Source organism: Lycorma delicatula, chromosome 10 (assembly GCF_047948215.1).
Source record: "Lycorma delicatula isolate Av1 chromosome 10, ASM4794821v1, whole genome shotgun sequence".
Taxonomy (NCBI): domain Eukaryota; kingdom Metazoa; phylum Arthropoda; class Insecta; order Hemiptera; family Fulgoridae; genus Lycorma; species Lycorma delicatula.
Genome location: NC_134464.1, coordinates 84,577,776 through 84,596,430, shown reverse-complemented (window position 1 = coordinate 84,596,430; position 18,655 = coordinate 84,577,776). Strand labels below are relative to the sequence as shown.

General features: G+C 32.8%; 1 long non-coding RNA gene across 1 annotated transcript in view; it reads left to right on the top strand.

Moving 5' to 3' along the window:
* LOC142331546 (uncharacterized) overlaps nucleotides 1-18,078 on the top strand; it is a 190,587-nt gene extending 172,509 nt beyond the window's left edge. The window contains exon 4 of the long non-coding RNA XR_012758034.1: nucleotides 17,727-18,078. This is a non-coding gene — a long non-coding RNA (uncharacterized LOC142331546). The remainder of the gene's footprint in view (nucleotides 1-17,726) is intronic.
* The last annotated feature ends 577 nt before the right edge of the window (nucleotides 18,079-18,655 follow it).

Sequence of the window (18,655 nt, the reverse complement as noted above, 5' to 3'; positions counted from 1 at the left end):
CCAAACCATTTGGATTTTGGAAGTTTTCTTAACTGCAGTAATAAGCCCCCACCGAGAACTTTTCAACGCAAATCATAAGTGGTACTTATTTTCATTTGTTCCAGAGTTAGAGCCAAATAAAATTTTAATTAATGAAATATTTGGATCTTACAAGGCACATCGGTTCGAATCCGACTTCATATACATATTTTTTAACTTTTTTTCGTATAAATACAGTGATCTATTAATAATTATTAACATCCGATTGCAAAAAAAAATTACAATAAATAATAATTCAACAATAAGAATTTTTAAAAATCAGAAGTTATTAATGAAATAAAATTTTGTATACTTTTAATTTTAATTCAAAAATTTTTACAAACGTTAATAATTATTAATAAATTAATATTTTAAATTTAAAAAAAATTAAAAAAAAATATATATGAAGTCGGATTCGAACCGATGTGCCTTCCCCTTGTAAGATCCAAATACTTCATTAATTAAAATTTCATTTTGCTATAAGTCTAGAACCTGTTTTCACTTATACTACATACCTACTTGAGCAAAGTGAAACAAAATTAATATATAAACCAATACAAAATGATACGAATAGCAAAATACAGCAAAAAAATGTGATGCACTGTGGTGTCCACCACAATGCAATTGTGTAATTGGCCACTTTATTAAATAATTGGAGGATCGTACCTCATTTTCAAATGAAATATTTAAATAAAGTGCAGCAAAAATGTGTGTAGGTAATTCTGTTTCCAAATTTTCAATTAATTTTTAAAAATTATGAGTAAATTCTTGAATTAATATAATATGAAAGGATGTTATACGAGTATCATGAAAGAATTATACCTTTTATATGTAAATACTAGCGTTCACCCGTCGCCGTTTCGCCAGTGATATTTTTTTAATAGCAAATGTATTTATTTATAAATAAAAATTATTTAATCTAGAATACTGTTTTTAGATTATCATTAAATCCCTGTCGCAGCATTTAATGAAAATTTTGGAAAATTTTTTTTGTTTTGGTAGAATGAATAAGCAGTTTCGTGAAATTCCTCTAGAGCTCTGCAGCAAGCCACATAAAATTGTTCGTGATGGAAACAATCCTCTCTTAACTCAATGCCTGCCAAATTTAACTATTGTCCTTGAGACTTATTAATAGTCATATTTAGCATTCCAGTTTAAAAAAAAAAAACTTGCGTAAGTAAGTATACTATACTTACTTGCGTTTCCCGCAAGTCTTGGTTAGGGGATATTTAGCCGGTCATGGCTCGCTTCGTTTGCCTTTCCCGTCTAGCCAGAGGGCTCTACTTCTTGGATTTCGCGGGTTAATCTTATGCTTGTGAGAATAATAATGATAAATAAAATAAAAGCCTGTTCAGTTTATAAAAACTATCAGGGTATTGTAATTTCTTCAGAGTAACAGTTTGGTCAGTACAGAACCCAAACCTTTGGGTGATAGAACCTTAGAGTGATCTAAGAATGTGGGTTTCAAAACAATCGGGCTCCATCTTAAAGATATTAGTTTTAACTGGTACACGTATGAAATAGGAGTAAACATGTATTTCGCCCGGTTATTTGCGTTATCCGAAAAACACTACTAGAAGGTGACCATAGTTCGTTTGTCATATATTTAAAAAAATGTTTAATTACATATATATATCATGTTTTTTAGTCAAGTAACCGGAGGCAGTTGCAACCAGTCGTGTCGCACATACATTAATAATGACTATGTTGGTTGAACACCCCGCGCTGTAAACGTCGCACTCCTTAAAACATCGAAATTCAAGAAAACTAGAAAATGGTTTTTAAATATTTAAAGAGTATTAGCAATCCCCAATCTAGTGAATATATCATTTATTATAGTCAGAAATAGGGGAAATTTGCAATCATTGTTCAAATTTTTTACCTTTCTTCACCCCTTTCTAAATCGAATTTCGAAAAATCTATAAACTGGTTTTTAGATATTTATATTTACATTAAAATTATACACACCAAAGATCAAGTTGATATCTTCATTTGTTAACGAGAAATTAAAAAAATAGTAAATTTCAATCTTACTCCGTTTTAACCCTTTAAACTAGGAATTTAAAAAAACATCCTTTCTTAGTGTGCACCTTAAATCGTAATAATAACGTGTTTGCAAATTTTCTTGATATTAAATTTGTGTTTACAAATTTTCATCAATTTATCTTCTGTAGTCTGTGCTGGGCGTTGATGAATCAGTCGGTCAGGACAACTTGCTTTACAGATATACATTTTTAATTTTAAGTAAGTAAACATTATATTATTGTTGATGTGAGAGATTAATACGAAAGTGAGCGCGAGCGTACACACACAAACACACACACACACATATATATATATATATATATATTACTGTGGTAATCTATAATAAAAAAACATGTCTTATGTAATTCATAATGAACGCCCAGCTAAAACTACTTAAATTAAATTGATGAAATTTTTTTTCTAAACGTTCGTCTTACAGTGTAAGTGCACACTAAGAAAGGATTTTTTTTAATTTCTCGTTTAAATGGTTTAACAATGAAATTTACTATTTCTTTTTAATTTCTCGGTTAACAAACTAAGATAGCTACTTAATTCTTGATGTGTGTAATCTTCATATGAATATCTAAAACCGATTTCTTGATATTTTGAAATTCGACTTTGAAAGGAGTGAAGAAACGTAAAAAAATTTCGAATGATGATTGCAGAAATTTTCATCATTTCTGACTATTCTGATGGAGATATTCGCTCCATTCACTCGATTTACGCTTGCAAATTCACTTCAGGTAAATATTTAAAAACTGTTTTCAGGTTTTTGAATTTTATTATTTTAAGGGATAAAAAAAACAAAATGGTTTTTAATATTTACGGTTATATGCTACCGCTATTGAATCAGTTTTTATGAAATTTTATAACACGGTGATTGTAATTTATGATTTTAATTCTGATTATGTATTTCCAGAGCCGATTCAATTATAGCGCAGGCGAAGCCGCGACAGGGATGTTCTTATATATATGTACATATAATCCAACGGGTTGGTTTAGTGGTGAACTCGTCATCGCAAACCAATTGATTTCAAAGTCGAGAGTTTTAAGATTCAAATCCATCCTAGTACTTTTATACAGATTGGAATACTAGATCATGGATACCGATGTTCTTTGGTGGTTGGTTTCAATTAACCACAGTTCTAAGGAGTGGTCGACCTGAGACAGTACAAGACTACACTTCATTCACATTCATACATATCCTCATTCATTCTCTGAAGCAATACCTTACGGTGGTACCGGAGGCTAAACAGAAAAAAGTATACGTATATATACATATATAAAGTTCCGTATTTATTACAACTTTAATACGTGAAACATCATATATTAAAGTTATAAATGTAATTTTTTTTTTGTCTTCAGTCATTTGACTGGTTTGATGCAGCTCTCCAAGATTCCCTATCTAGTGCTAGTCGTTTCATTTCAGTATACCCTCTACATCCTACATCCCCAACAATTTGTTTTACATACTCCAAACGTGGCCTGCCTACACAATTTTTCCCTTCTACCTGTCCTTCCAATATTAAAGCGACTATTCCAGGATGCCTTAGTATGTGGCCTATAAGTCTGTCTCTTCTTTTAACTATATTTTTCCAAATGCTTCTTTCTTCATCTATTTGCCGCAATACCTCTTCATTTGTCACTTTATCCACCCATGTGATTTTTAACATTCTCCTATAGCACCACATTTCAAAAGCTTCTAATCTTTTCTTCTCAGATACTCCGATTGTCCAAGTTTCACTTCCATATAAAGCGACACTCCAAACATACACTTTCAAAAATCTTTTCCTGACATTTAAATTAATTTTTGATGTAAACAAATTATATTTCTTACTGAAGGCTCGTTTAGCTTGTGCTATTCGGCATTTTATATCGCTCCTGCTTCGTCCATCTTTAGTAATTTTACTTCCCAAATAACAAAATTCTTCTACCTCCATAATCTTTTCTCCTCCTATTTTCACATTCAGCGGTCCATCTTTGTTATTTCTACTACATTTCATTACTTTTGTTTTGTTCTTGTTTATTTTCATGCGATAGTTCTTGCGTAGGACTTCATCTATGCCGTTCATTGTTTCTTCTAAATCCTTTTTACTCTCGGCTAGAATTACTATATCATCAGCAAATCGTAGCATCTTTATCTTTTCACCTTGTACTGTTACTCCGAATCTAAATTGTTCTTTAACATCATTAACTGCTAGTTCCATGTAAAGATTAAAAAGTAACGGAGATAGGGAACATCCTTGTCGGACTCCCTTTCTTATTAGGGCTTCTTTCTTATGTTCTTCAATTGTTATTGTTGCTGTTTGGTTCCTGTACATGTTAGCAATTGTTCTTCTATCTCTGTATTTGAACCCTAATTTTTTTTAAATGCTGAACATTTTATTCCAATCTACGTTATCGAAAGCCTTTTCTAGGTCTATAAACGCCAAGTATGTTGGTTTGTTTTTCTTTAATCTTCCTTCTACTATTAATCTGAGGCCTAAAATTGCTTCCCTTGTCCCTATACTTTTCCTGAAACCAAATTGGTCTTCTCCTAACACTTCTTCCACTCTCCTCTCAATTCTTCTGTATAAAATTCTAGTTAAGATTTTTGATGCATGACTAGTTAAACTAATTGTTCTATATTCTTCACATTTATCTGCCCCTGCTTTCTTTGGTATCATAACTATAACACTTTTTTTGAAGTCTGACGGAAATTCCCCTTTTTCATAAATATTGCACACCAGTTTGTATAATCTATCAATCGCTTCCTCACCTGCACTGCGCAGTAATTCTATAGGTATTCCGTCTATTCCAGGAGCCTTTCTGCCATTTAAATCTTTTAATGCTCTCTTAAATTCAGATCTCAGTATTGTTTCTCCCATTTCATCCTCCTCAACTTCCTCTTCTTCCTCTATAAAACCATTTTCTAGTTCATTTCCTCCGTATAACTCTTCAATATATTCCACCCATCTGTCGACTTTACCTTTCGTATTATATATTGGTGTACCATCTTTGTTTAACACATTATTAGATTTTAATTTATGTACCCCAAAATTTTCCTTAACTTTCCTGTATGCTCCGTCTATTTTACCAATGTTCATTTCTCTTTCCACTTCTGAACACTTTTCTTTAATCCACTCTTCTTTCGCCAGTTTGCACTTCCTATTTATAGCATTTCGTAATTGCCGATAGTTCCTTTTACTTTCTTCATCATTAGCATTCTTATATTTTCTACGTTCATCCATCAGCTGCAATATATCGTCTGAAACCCAAGGTTTTCTACCAGTTCTCTTTATTCTGCCTAAGTTTGCTTCTGCTGATTTAAGAATTTCCTTTTTAACATTCTCCCATTCTTCTTCTACATTTTCTACCTTATCTTTTTTACTCAGACCTCTTGCGATGTCCTACTCAAAAATCTTCTTTACCTCCTCTTCCTCAAGCTTCTCTAAATTCCACCGATTCATCCGACAACTTTTCTTCAGGTTTTTAAACCCCAATCTACATAAATGTAATATTATAATATTTTAAGTTATATTACTACTTATGCAAGGTGTTATTTCCTATTATTCTTTTCATGCAAAAGATTAATGTCTAACTAATTTTCGTATTATCGTAAAAATAATTCTTGATATTAAAGGATAGAAAATTAATTTTTTTCCTAATTTTAGACATTTTCGAATAATTATGGACTTCAACATTTGTAAAAAAAAAATCATGATGCATTCTTTATATTACGAAAAATGAATCTTTTGAAATGTATTAAGAATAAATAGACAAGATGTATCATATGCTCAATATCAGCTTTAAAATGGGTTTGTACACAAAAGAGCTTGTTTTTTCAAAATATCAAGGGCTATCCTTCGAAAACCTATTTATAGATTTTTTTTACCTTTTAGGAAAGTTTCTAATATATTTAAAACGTTTTTCCAGTTTACTAAATTTAATGTTTAGCAAATAATAATTTTTCAAGCGCAGTCATCACTCTAAATATTTCATGCTTTTTTTAGCAGAGAAGATATAAATTATTTAATTTGGCAGTTAAGATAATTTAACTTACTCTCCGAATGAATGTTAATAGATCACAATATAGATGTTTAATTCTCCATTTATGAACCACTCGTGGATTTTATTAAACCGCTTTGTTAATTTTCAGAAGCTATTATTATTACCATTTCATTGGAAGATCACTGTATAGTAATAAAATATGGAGATATTACCCCAGATGTAAATATTTCACAGATGTAAACAGTACAAGCTGTATAAAATTGGAACCTAGATAGAATTTAAAAAAAAACCGGAACTATTATTGTAAAATTTTTTTTTGCAATAAAAATTTTGTTTAGATAAGAATTCGTAATAAGTAGAAATATTCTGAGGAAGAATTCTACAACTTTATAGGAGTCTGTCTGGTCACGCCTTATTAAATGATAATTATACATCTAAGTAGCCCGCGGTGAAGTATTATTTCTTTTATGGATATCTGTTATTAAGTTGACTAGCCTGAGAATTTAATTTATAGTTGACTGACCAAACTGGTGGTAAGCTATCAAGAATTTATTCTGATTCTTAATAATTAGTTTTTGTATAGTTTTAGAAATACTAGTATGTTTACTTTCCTGTCTATGTCTGAAATAACAGAATAATGTAAGGGAAAGTGTTTTAGTTTACCGGGAAGGTAAAGATTTTACCTTCCCGGATATTTTTTTTATTAGTCGCTGCTCTGGGGTCTTCCCGGATTTAAAAGTAAAGAAATAACCAGGCTTATATTTCTCTCTCACTCGCTCTCTCTCTCTCCCTCTCTCTCTCTCTCTCTCTCTCTCTCTCTCTCTCTCTCTCTCTCTCTCTCTCTCTCTCTCTCTCTCTCTTCTCTCTCTCTCTCTCTCTCTCTCTCTCTCTCTCTCTCTCTCTCTCTCTCTCTCTCTCTCTCTCTGTGTGTGTGTGTGTGTGTGTGTGTTCTATTTTCCATAATACCAAACAAAATGCAGTAAAAGTCATGAAATTTTGAAAAATGATGGGTTTTGTATATTTATAACATTAAATTTTAAAGAAAATCCCCAAAAAGATGATGTAATAAGTATCTTCAGTCCATCATTGTTACCCGAGATTGGTCCATTTTTTATGAAAACATTACCGCTTATGACAACTATTAGTAAAGATGTAAAAAATGATTTTAAATTTCCTCCAAGCACTAAAACGAGAGTGAAAACAATTTAAAACCTGATAATGATGAAGTGACCGACAAATTATTTATTGTGGTATAAGAAATATGTCACAACTAAATTCTGGGCTGATGAATTCAGCATGGGAACGTAAGCGATCACAGAATTGAGTATGATCTGCGTTCGATTTGTAGTCATTCCTTAATTATTAAATCGTCAGTTAGCCTAGACGTACAATAAAAATCAAAGATTTGTGCTTTTCCAAGCGGAAACATAATAATGTTTTATCTTATTCAGTGTTTTTTCGAAGATTTTGTAAAGAAATAAGGAGTATTTTTGTTTTCTCGTCAGACCGGTCTGCGGAAAGATTTACAGAGGTGATCATAGCTAGCATTCTACCCGGCATAAGCATTATGTCTGAAAAATGAAGGGCGTAAGGAGGAATATGAAATATCTCTGAAATGCGGTTGGACCGTTATAGTGTCAATCATTCAGTGAATTTCGTTGATCCTATTACGTCTGAACAAACCAGAATTATTGAATTGCTTTGGGCTGCTGAAAAACATAGGAGCAATCAAGCATGCGGGATAAGTAGGGCGATGATAGATTCCTACTTATGTGAATTTACATGGAGAAACCGTCACAAAAAAATGAATTTCCTTGATCAAATGCTATAATATATATTTGTGTATATCCCTCGTAACAAAGGTACGTTTGATTATGGTATAAGTAATAATTTACAAGTTGCGAGTCTAAAAAGATCCAAAAATTGGTTTCCTCGCCCCCTTTATTTCTTAAAAAAGATAAATGTTGTAGGTGTAAATTTTTTGCCTTTTTCAATTAGAAATGTATGAAAGTAGTTTGGTGCTGGAACGGAACGGAATGCAAGGGCATTGGGAGTTTATTATCTCCCTACTAATTGCAGAATTCGTCCCTTGCTGCTGTGTCTTACTTTTTATCTGGTAGGTCATTATTTTTTTAGCGGCAGTTTTAGATTTTATGTGTTTTATTTATGGACGGATTTGGGATTTGCGTTCCGGTTCTTCAGACCAATGAGAAATAATTGATTAGGGCTGATCGTGGAAGACCAGATGGGTATGAGCTTCGTACTTCCGGCATGATTTCCCTTCAGTCTATCCTCTGAAGTCCTTTCGGCGTAACAAGAATTTTCCTTCCATGGTAGCCCTAGTGTTTGGAGGAAGCAATGTGCTCCCTTTTCCGGAGGGAGATGAATGTCCTAGCTGGGGACATGATTGTAAGAGTTAGGTGAATGGTATATTACAGTTGTGTGTAAAACTTTCGTGTTCGCGAGTATTGAGTGGGGAAATTGATTTAATCGTTTTATTCGGTCAGGTGTAGATTTCTTTTGAAAAAAGAAAAAAAATTAATTTTAAATTTTAAAACCAACCGACGCATATTTGTCTGGGAGGGGGGATCGCGTGGCCGCCGTCGTTGTGCTGGTTCACTTGAAATAGACATAACCAGAAAGTATGTTCTACAATGCAGGGAAGATATATTATATGTTGTATTATACAACACACGATAATAAACCTCATTACGGACAATATGAGAAACTCACACCCGTTACCTGTGGAACCACGGTTATGTATTTGCTTGGATGAGATGAATGATTTGTAGCGAGTGTGAAAATGCCATGCCTGACCGGGATTCGAACCCGAGACCTTCGGATAAAGGGCCGAAACGTTACTACTCGCACCACGGAGGACGGCCATGTTTAAACCTACTTACATATTAAGTTTTCATAAAATTTAGCTTGTAAAATTTTCGGAGATTTATATCTAATAAGGCAACATGTATCTAATGATAACCTTGTCCCCACAACGCATTGGACGCTTTGGAAAATCACGCTTTGCGTTCCCACATAAAAAAAAAAATGTTTGTTGTTAGAGCCACATGGATCACAACTTATTTCGAAAATCCTGAAATGGCACGGGGTAATTTTCTATAAAATTACCCCGTCGAAATTTTAACACAAAACTGTAAGATACCGTTCACCTAACTCTTACAATCATGTCCCCAGCTAGGACATTCATCTCCCTCCGGAAAAGAGAGCACATTGCTTCCTCCAAACACTAGGGCCACCATGGAAAGAAAAATATTTTAATTTATTAAAAAATTTCTATAATTATCCCTTTGTTTAATTAGAATTAAATATTTGAATATATTTGCATGACTTTATGGTATTAATATAATACAAAAAAAAAAAAAACAGTAATGAAAAAAAATTGAGACCTTTAACTCAGGAGAAAACTAAAAATTAGTTGTATAGATAAAATTCGAAATGAAAAGGTCATAAGACGAATACAGCAAATAGGTTTGTGGCAGAATCTTGTAGGGACGAACTAGGTTAGTAAGTCATACATTAAGACACCTGAGTTTAGTTAACCAGGCAAAGCAGAGCACGGAGAAGGTAAAAATTGCACAGAAAGAGACAAAGAATGTAATATACAGAGTGATTCACGAAGAATGTAACAAACTTTCAGAACATGTTCTACTGATGAAAATGAAAAAGAAAATTCGTGTAAACATAGGTTCGGTTTGTTAGTGAGTGTCGGCTGGCGAAAATTTCTCCTTGACTTCTGTGCCTTCAAATTGTAATTCTTGGGACCCAAATTCAGGGATAAATTTAGTGGTTTTTATATCAAATCTGAACTGAAAAATTGAAAAAAATAGGTCCCAAAGCTATTTTTTTAGCAGTTTTTGAGAAATCTCTCGTAAAAGATAATGGGGTAAAAAAAATTATATTTGCCATAAAATAACTTTGTTAAATGGATAATAAACACATAAGTTTTAAACAAAACTTGTAGAGAATTTAATTCTGGATAAAACTGTATGAATTCTCAGTAAAAGTCCGCAGAAACTAAATAAAAACATACAAATTTCATGTTTATTAAAAACAAAACATATCAAAATGTGCAATATTTGTTAAAATATTGCATATATATTGCAAATATATTTAAAAAAAATTATTAATATTAAAATATAAAAGAATTAAATATTTTAGAAAAATTAAAAATTAAAATTAAAAAAAAAATCAAGTTAATCAATTTATTAAACTGAAATAGTGTGTTTTTCGATTCCAATCTTTTGTCTTTTTACCCCAGATTTTCGAAAACTATTAAAAATACCGTACTAGGACTTTTTTTTCAGGTCAGATTTCATATAAAACCACTAAACTTATCTCTTAATATGAATCCCAAAAACTATAGTCTGGCTTAATTTTACCGAAGGAACAGAAGTCAGGGCACAAATCTTTCGATCGCCGAAGCGTTTCCGAACCCATGTCTACATGAGTTTTCTTCTTTATTTTTACCCTAAAACATATCCTGAAAGTTTGTCACATACTTCTTGAATCTTTTAGTATAAAACATATTAAAAAATGTAGAATTTAGGAATGTGTAGATTTTTTAAACAATTCGTTTTAGAATGGTTATTTCTTATTAGTTAAGGAAAGTTAGTAAAATATATAATAAAATTAGGGTACCAAAAGTTTATTTTCAATTTTATTATTAAAATAAAAATTATTGGATTTTAAGTTCTATGTGAATGCTAGAAAAGTTCAACATCGTTTTCAACTGTTTTTAACGGCTGCCCAAAAAAGAATGTGTAATCTATTTAGGGTGTATATTTGTATATTTTTTCCACCGCAGCACCTCAATGTCTGAACCGATTTAGATGTATTACCTCGTGTTGGAATCCTTACGTAACCGGCAGTGTCATAGGATATATATAGTAGTGGAGATTCGCCGGTTGAAGTAACAACTTTAATGAACTGAATTAATAAACTGTGAACTATCGGCCTGTATTACTGTGTGAACTAGGTTTGAACTGAATTATTCGAATCAAACGAATGAATAATATTATAAAAATAATAGAGTTAAATTTGCGTTAAATAAAATAATATTAAATAAATTTCTGTTTAATAATAATGGGCTTCCTGTGGGGCCTGCGTGTGAGACTATAATGGTGAGGTGATGCGAGCACCTCGCGCGAGGCTAGACCAATCACCATCAACTGATAACAAAGGGGGTGCCCTTGGGGCACTATTTCGGAAGGTGCAATTGGATGCTCATATAATATTTCTACAAACAGTCGTCCGATTTTCAAAATTCAATCGTTATACAGAGTGTTCCATATAAAACGCAACCCAGCCTTATATTGGTAGGTATTGAAATAATAAAAAGGCATGTGTAAATGTAAATGTAATTTTTATTATTACCATCCATTACCTTACGTTTAGAGTAAATGTTGGAAGTGGCCGCCATCTTCTTGAATACAAGCTTCAATTCTTTTTACAGCGTTTCTTGCAACTTTTTTCAAATTTTGTGGCTGGATATATAATACAGCTTGTTCAATATTGACTTTCAATCGTTCAAGTGTTCGTGGTTTGTTGCCGTAGGCTTTTCCTTTGAGGTAACCTCATAGAAAAAAATCCGCCGCAGTCAAATCTGGAGATCTTGGTGGCCACAAGCCTCGACCGATAACACGATTACCAAAGCATTCCTCAACGAAATCATAAGTTGAACCTGCGTAGTGCGATGTCGCACAGTCATGTTGTAGCCAGCAGCGTCTGTCTTCCTCTTCCAAGAGTGCAATGAACTGAAATAAAATATCCTGATATTGCTCTGCATTAATGGTGTACTCAAAAAAAATAGGACCGATTATTTTCTTCCGCGATATCGCGTACCACACGCTCAACTTCAGCGGGTGTAATTGTTTTTCGTGATAAACGTGGGGATTTTTAGCGCTCCAAATTCTACTGTTTTGGCTGTTTACGTAGCCATCCAAATGAAACCGTGCTTCATCTGTGAAAAATAACGAATCCATAACATTAATTCCCTCACGCAGAAATCGACGGAACCGTTGACAATATTGTAGCCGTTTTTCTTTGTTGGGCTCAAGAAGCTGATGAACCGTTTGAATGCGATAAGGTCGTAATTGTAATCGTTTGGTCGCCCGATGAACAGCTGATTTAGACAAATTAATTTCAGCAGACAAACTTCTGATCGATCTATTTGGCGAGGCGAGTAATCGGTCTTTGATTTCAGCGTCTGTATTCAACACTGACTCAGATCTTTTATGTACCTTGTTATTAACAGAACCAGTCTCTCTAAATTTTGCGACTAACCTTAATACTGATGTTTTGTTAGGAGCTGATTTATCTGGGTACTTATGGCGAAACAAATCTTGCACTGCAACCGCTGATTTCGTACTGAAGTACGACTCGACAATGAAAACACGTTCATCTAGCGAAAACACCATCTTGTCTCTATCAATACACTGAACGTTATGATTGCATTGTTGTTACTATCGGTAGTGTTCTACTGCGTCGCCGCGATGTTCAGATGTTGGACGAGTCCATTTCAGTAAAGAGTAGGGAAGTATGCTTGACTTTTGAAATTTCATGGATGAGTGATTGATGGGTTGCGTTTTATATGGGACACCCTGTATTTGTTAGTAGATTGAAGGCTAACGTTTGCTTGCATCAGGTACACTGTCGATCTAACAGATCATGGTTATTCGGAAATCTTAGCAACCAAATCTTCCGATATTCAAAATTCAACGAGGTATTTGCTAGTGTAATACAAAATCACTATGGAACCAAACCAGAACAAAAATTAACTGATATACTCAGAAATGAATCTTATTTAACGCTACACAGCATACAAATGTACAGCTTACAAAGCTACATCTATACTAGAAATTAATGTGAAAGCATATTGTTAGACAAAACTGTATTCATACATTTAGTGACGACAAAAAAGAGGTAATATTCATTTCCTCACGCTCTTTTATTATCCTATATCAATTATTATCCTATATTAAAGAGCAATGTTATTTTTTGGCAGAATTGTTTTGTAATTTTTAATATTTATCTCGTTTTTTACAAATAATTTTAATATTTCAAACTTATTTGAAACGTTGCATTATTGGCATTATAATATTAAACAAATATATTTAAATTTAAATACAATATGCCAACGAATGGACGTTTTACTAATTAGAATTGAAATTTGAAGTTATGTAACTCAATGTATACATTTTTATAACATTTGTAATGATAAGGTAGTGTTTTTTACGTATTTACAAAATCTCAGCTATCTTTGAAATAAAAAAAAAAAAAAAAAAAAAAACTAATAATAATTATTATTGTCCTTGCTATTCTATTTTAATGTAGCAGTCATCATTATTTTTATTTTTGTTTAAAAAATACGTTAGTTACAGATTTCGTAAAACTGTTTTATATTCTTTCTACCTTAATTTTCCCTGTAACCTCATTTCAGATTTATTTTCTTCCTAATAGCGAGTTGGTTCATCGTATAGTAAGTAGTTAATAGAACTATTTTTATTAATTAACAACATTTTAAGATTTTTATTATTCGATTTGGTTTCATTTTTAGTTTCATTGATTTAATTATTGGAATTTTTTTTCGTTTACGGTTTTATATATCATTAAGTATGTTGTGTGTGTGTATCCGTACGCACGCGCAAGTATTGTGAGTGTACACGCATTTGATTTTCAAACGATGTTGAAATTTTAATTCATGGTCATTTAACCTGTTTATTTGTTTTGTTTTTCTGTATGACCAGGTCGGATTTCGAATTTCTAGGCTATAATAACTATTGTGACCTCTAAAAGAAAAAAAAAAAAAATAAATAAATAAATAAAATCTTTCTTTTTTTCACACGTGATCTATATAATAATTACTGTTATTTCTTAAAATAAAAAATAAACTTTTTTCTAAATGTTCACATACCTTTCTTTTTAATTTTGTTTAAATAACGTCTAACAAAAAAAAAAATCGTTAATCTTCAGAAGAATAAATAACATTTTTATTCAAGTTTGGTTATTATTATTTTTTTTGTTTATTTAAAAATATTTTTTGAAGATTTTTATTTAATTTTTAAATTAAATAATTTTTGATTTTGATTTGTTTTCTTAATTTCGACAAATATTTTAAAACATTTTTTGGAAAAATATGGATCTTTTTCATAGTAAAGATTGCTTCAATTTACATTAACAAGAGATAAATATTAAAAATTCAAAAAAACGACTGCCAAAAAAAAACATAGCTCTTTAATATAGGATAATTAAAGAACGTGCGGTTGATAATTTTGTATGTAGAATTTATATGTAATATAATTTTTTTATAATTTTCTAAATTTAGAAAAAAATAAATTTGTTTGACATATTCGGCCAGGATGCTTCCGATGCGAATGCCACGAGTGACATTCCCATTGGTGTACTACTTTTAATGAACTCAAAACAAAACACATCTTTCCGAGTCTTACCTAAGACTGATATGACTTAACTAAACAAAGGAAATGAACTACCTACCCGTAGAAGGTAAAAGTGAGTTCAACAGACAGCAAGAAACATAAAAATATTACACGGAATAATAACAACACAGTAACATTGAAACAAAACAAAGGACAAAAAAACATAATTTATAAAACAAAACGTCAACAAAAACGGAATACAAGAGAAATCCAAACAGAAATCTAGATCCCCTCAGCAATCCTTTCCTTTGCCAAGTACACTACAAAACTCTCCACTATTGTCCATTCGGCTTGGCTCCACAGTTTACACGGAGATCCAACGCAGAACTGATAAGACCAAACTGACGGATGGTCTCCGAACGCATTAACTCGTACTTTAAGTACTCATAAAGAACATGGTAGATGTCATCCAATTGTCCACACTGAGGACACATCCCAAAATCTACCAGGCCGAATTTCTGCAGTCTGATCCTAAGAGCACCAACACGCTGCCTTGGGGACATCCCTTGGACAACGTCTTGCCAACTTCATGGCTGTCCTCGCAGGGCAGCACATCCCGATGACTGAAGTAACATTGTATAACATGCAATTCACTCACAGTACATTCTCTTTTTGAAGTTGGTGAATAGCAGAAGGCTACCATAAATTATAAAATGCTCTGGAAATTTTCAGGAAAATTCCCAGGACATATTCCGTCCCACTGGTCGTTAACATACTCATCGCACGAAGTATGGCGTCCTCAGTACCTTTTCGGGGACGAAAACCATACTGAGTCTCCATCAACAATCTTTGCGAGGTTAACCTCTCATTTATACGCAGATACAGAACCTTTTCAAACACCTTACCAATATCCGGAAGCAACGTCAAGGGCGTATGGGAAGAAGTAAGAGCAGGATCCTTGTCGCCACCTTTAAACAACAATTGTACAATCCCCTTATTCCAACACACAGGGAAGTTCCAGCAAACACAGTTTTTTAAAAATTCTTGTGACAACACTCACGCTCACGCCAACCGAGCGAAGAAGCTCTGCCGTTATTCCATCAAAGCCTGGGGCTTTTGCACTACCTAAACTACAGATAGCTTGACTCACCTCAGCCTCGGTAATCTTTAAGAACCCCCGCGGAACTGAGGGAACTCTCGCCGCACCGGCAGATGATATGCGGTCTCTCCAGCTTTACTATTATCAAGTAGTAAATCGCCTAGTAATCTGTGTAAAATTTCAGAAGTATCCGAAAATACACCAAACCTGGTTGTGAGAGAAGTTAGAAGAACGTCCTTTCGTCGTTTTTGTCCCAAGATCCTATATACTACGCCCCAAGGATCCCTGTTCCCCTGCTCATGAACAAAGGAACGCCAACCTTTACCTCATTCAAAAACTCTCAGTAATAAGCATCATTTATTGTGTGACGCTCATGCAATAAATTTATATGCAAAACGCCTCGCCGGTCAAAAAAACAGTTGCAAGCACTTTGCCAGCTGACAGCCGAGTCTTGGCTTTCACAGAGGTTGCCTCCCTCATCTACTGCCATTCCATGCTGGTTGGCTTGTTTGAATTCGGACGTGTAATGATGGATCCAAGTTTCATCGCAGGTGACGATTTGATTTAAAATCCTTCTTCTGTAAACCGTGCTGAAAGCTTTTGACAGACCTGCAAATGTTTATCTTTTTATACAAAGATAAGGTATAAAAAGATAAACCAAAAGAAAAAAAAGACCTGCAAATATCTCAACTTGTGTTCTGATGTCAAAAAGCGAGGGTCCCATCTGGTACTCACTTACCTAAGGACGTAATCCTAGGACGAAAAATCCTAGGACTTTTTTCATGATTGTTTTGTCAGCTTCCATAACTTAGTCCAACCTGTGATGCAATTTCGGAAACTGTCAGATGTCGATCGTCTTCAATAAGGTCACGAATCGTGCGAATGTTCTCCTCCGTAAAGCTGGTCCGAGGACGGCGATCATATCCCTCATTTTCAACCGGTTGATGTCCTTCCTTGAACTCCTTATGCCAGGCAAACTCTCGACAGTTTTTTTTCCCGAACTGTACAGTCAATCTTTGAAGAATTTCTATTGCTTTTACGCCTTCATGAACGAGAAATTTCTCGTTCATGAAGGCGTATAATGATAATGCTTTTCGTAGTGGAAAGTTGTACCTGTTTTTCTGACATCACGAGCGCTACTGCGATACGAGTGTGAACCAGACACCGTCTGGTCTCCCCACTCCTGACATCTCCCCCCCCCCCCTATTGCACTCTAGAAGCGGCCGCCCGCTCACTTTAAACTTACGTCCTTAGAATGAAAAGTCTCGTTTATATTTTATCTACCCTCGTGTGTGTGTGTGTGTGTGTGTGTGTGTGCGCGCGCGCACACACACACACACATACATACATATTTATGTAGCTTGTGACACTCCCGGTAACCTAAGGATTCCAATGCGGGGGGCAAACATCTGAATGGGTTCAGCCATTGAACTGATACAGTGGAATAAATATGCATGCATACATTACATACATACACCCTAAATACATTACACATGTTTTGGGCAGTCATGTAAAAAATGTTTAAAAAATAGATTATGCCTTAGTTAAAATATAGATTATGATTTTATTTTAATAAAAGTTTAATTATAACTTAGTTTGAGCCCATCGGTCTGATGTAATGGTCCTCGTCGCAAACAGTTGAAGCCGAAGATTATAAGGTTTGGCATATAGTAAACGTTAGTTGCTTTTATACGGCGATTTGAATACTATATAGTGGATACCGGTTTACTTTGGTGGTTGGGGATCAATTAACCACACATCTCAGGAATGGTCGGCCTGTGTCTGCATAAGCTACATCTGATTTACACGTCATACATATCATCCTCATCTCATTGGCTCATTGGGGAAGGGGTATTGCTTACTAGTTGAACAGATTGCGACGTACACATCAGGAAAATAAAAAAAAATTATTTATCTAAACCGAATGTATATTTTACAATAACCAAAGATCAATAACCTTTTTTTAAAAAAAAACATGTGTAACTAAACCTGTTTGTATGCATATTTCACAAAAAAATAATTTAAACTAATCTTGTCAATGCATAATTTTGATTAAAAATTCGTTAGCATTAATTTTTTATAATTGATATTAAATCTTTTGTGTTTTTTTTATTATTAAGATGTACTATCATTTTTTGTTAATTATAGGGCAATTTTAATTTGTATTATTATACATTTTCTTGTTTTCTTTGTTGTAGTTTTGAATTTACTTACATTACATCACAATAACAAATGTGTAACCTGTATGAAATTGGCGTTAGCTTAAACAAGAAACCTACTTCGACATATAACATTGTAAATGTATTAGTAAAAAAAGAAAAAAACTTGATGTACATAATTTCAAACAACTTTAAATACCACTTTCGTCGCGAAAGAGTGCATAATATTTACGTAATAATGTAATATTATTTTACAGTATGTTTCTTCATTAAAAAAAAAGTAAAAGAATAAAACTGGATGTACTTTTTTAATTATAACTGTGTAGCATGAAATATCGCTAATAAGAGAGATTAAAGCTTTTTATTCGGTGGAGATTAAAAATAATATTATCCAATTTAATTACTGTTTTATATTGGACAATATTATCAAAATAAACGTGTTTTTTTTTTTCTTGTTAATGTTCAAAGTTATTTGTTTACCACTTAATAATTTTAAGTAAGATTCATTTAGAATATAAACAAAAAACAAAAAATACCAGTTAAATGTATTTTTATGTACTCGTATAAAACAACTTATTTATTTTATCAAAAATAACTTAGTTATCGCTGTCTATTTTTTACTATTTTAAAATTAGGTTGTACCGAGGAGTGTTTGTATATTAATTTCTTAATTTGTCGTACATATTTAATCGGCGGGTGAAGGTCACACAACTATCCTTCCATATTGTTTTACTTCCTACCGCATTTAGCGCATCGAATTGAAATATGTATTTTTCATTATAATAATAAAGTTGTACTATTATAAAACTTTATTAAAAAGTGATAAAAACATTTTTTCCAAATATACAGAAAAAATAGGGTAATCCGAAAAAGAAAATTACAGTTTTATGGACATTATTCAGAATGTCGGGTTCAAGAATAGAGATAGAAGAAAAATTGTTAACATTTGTAGGAACAAAACAGTAATA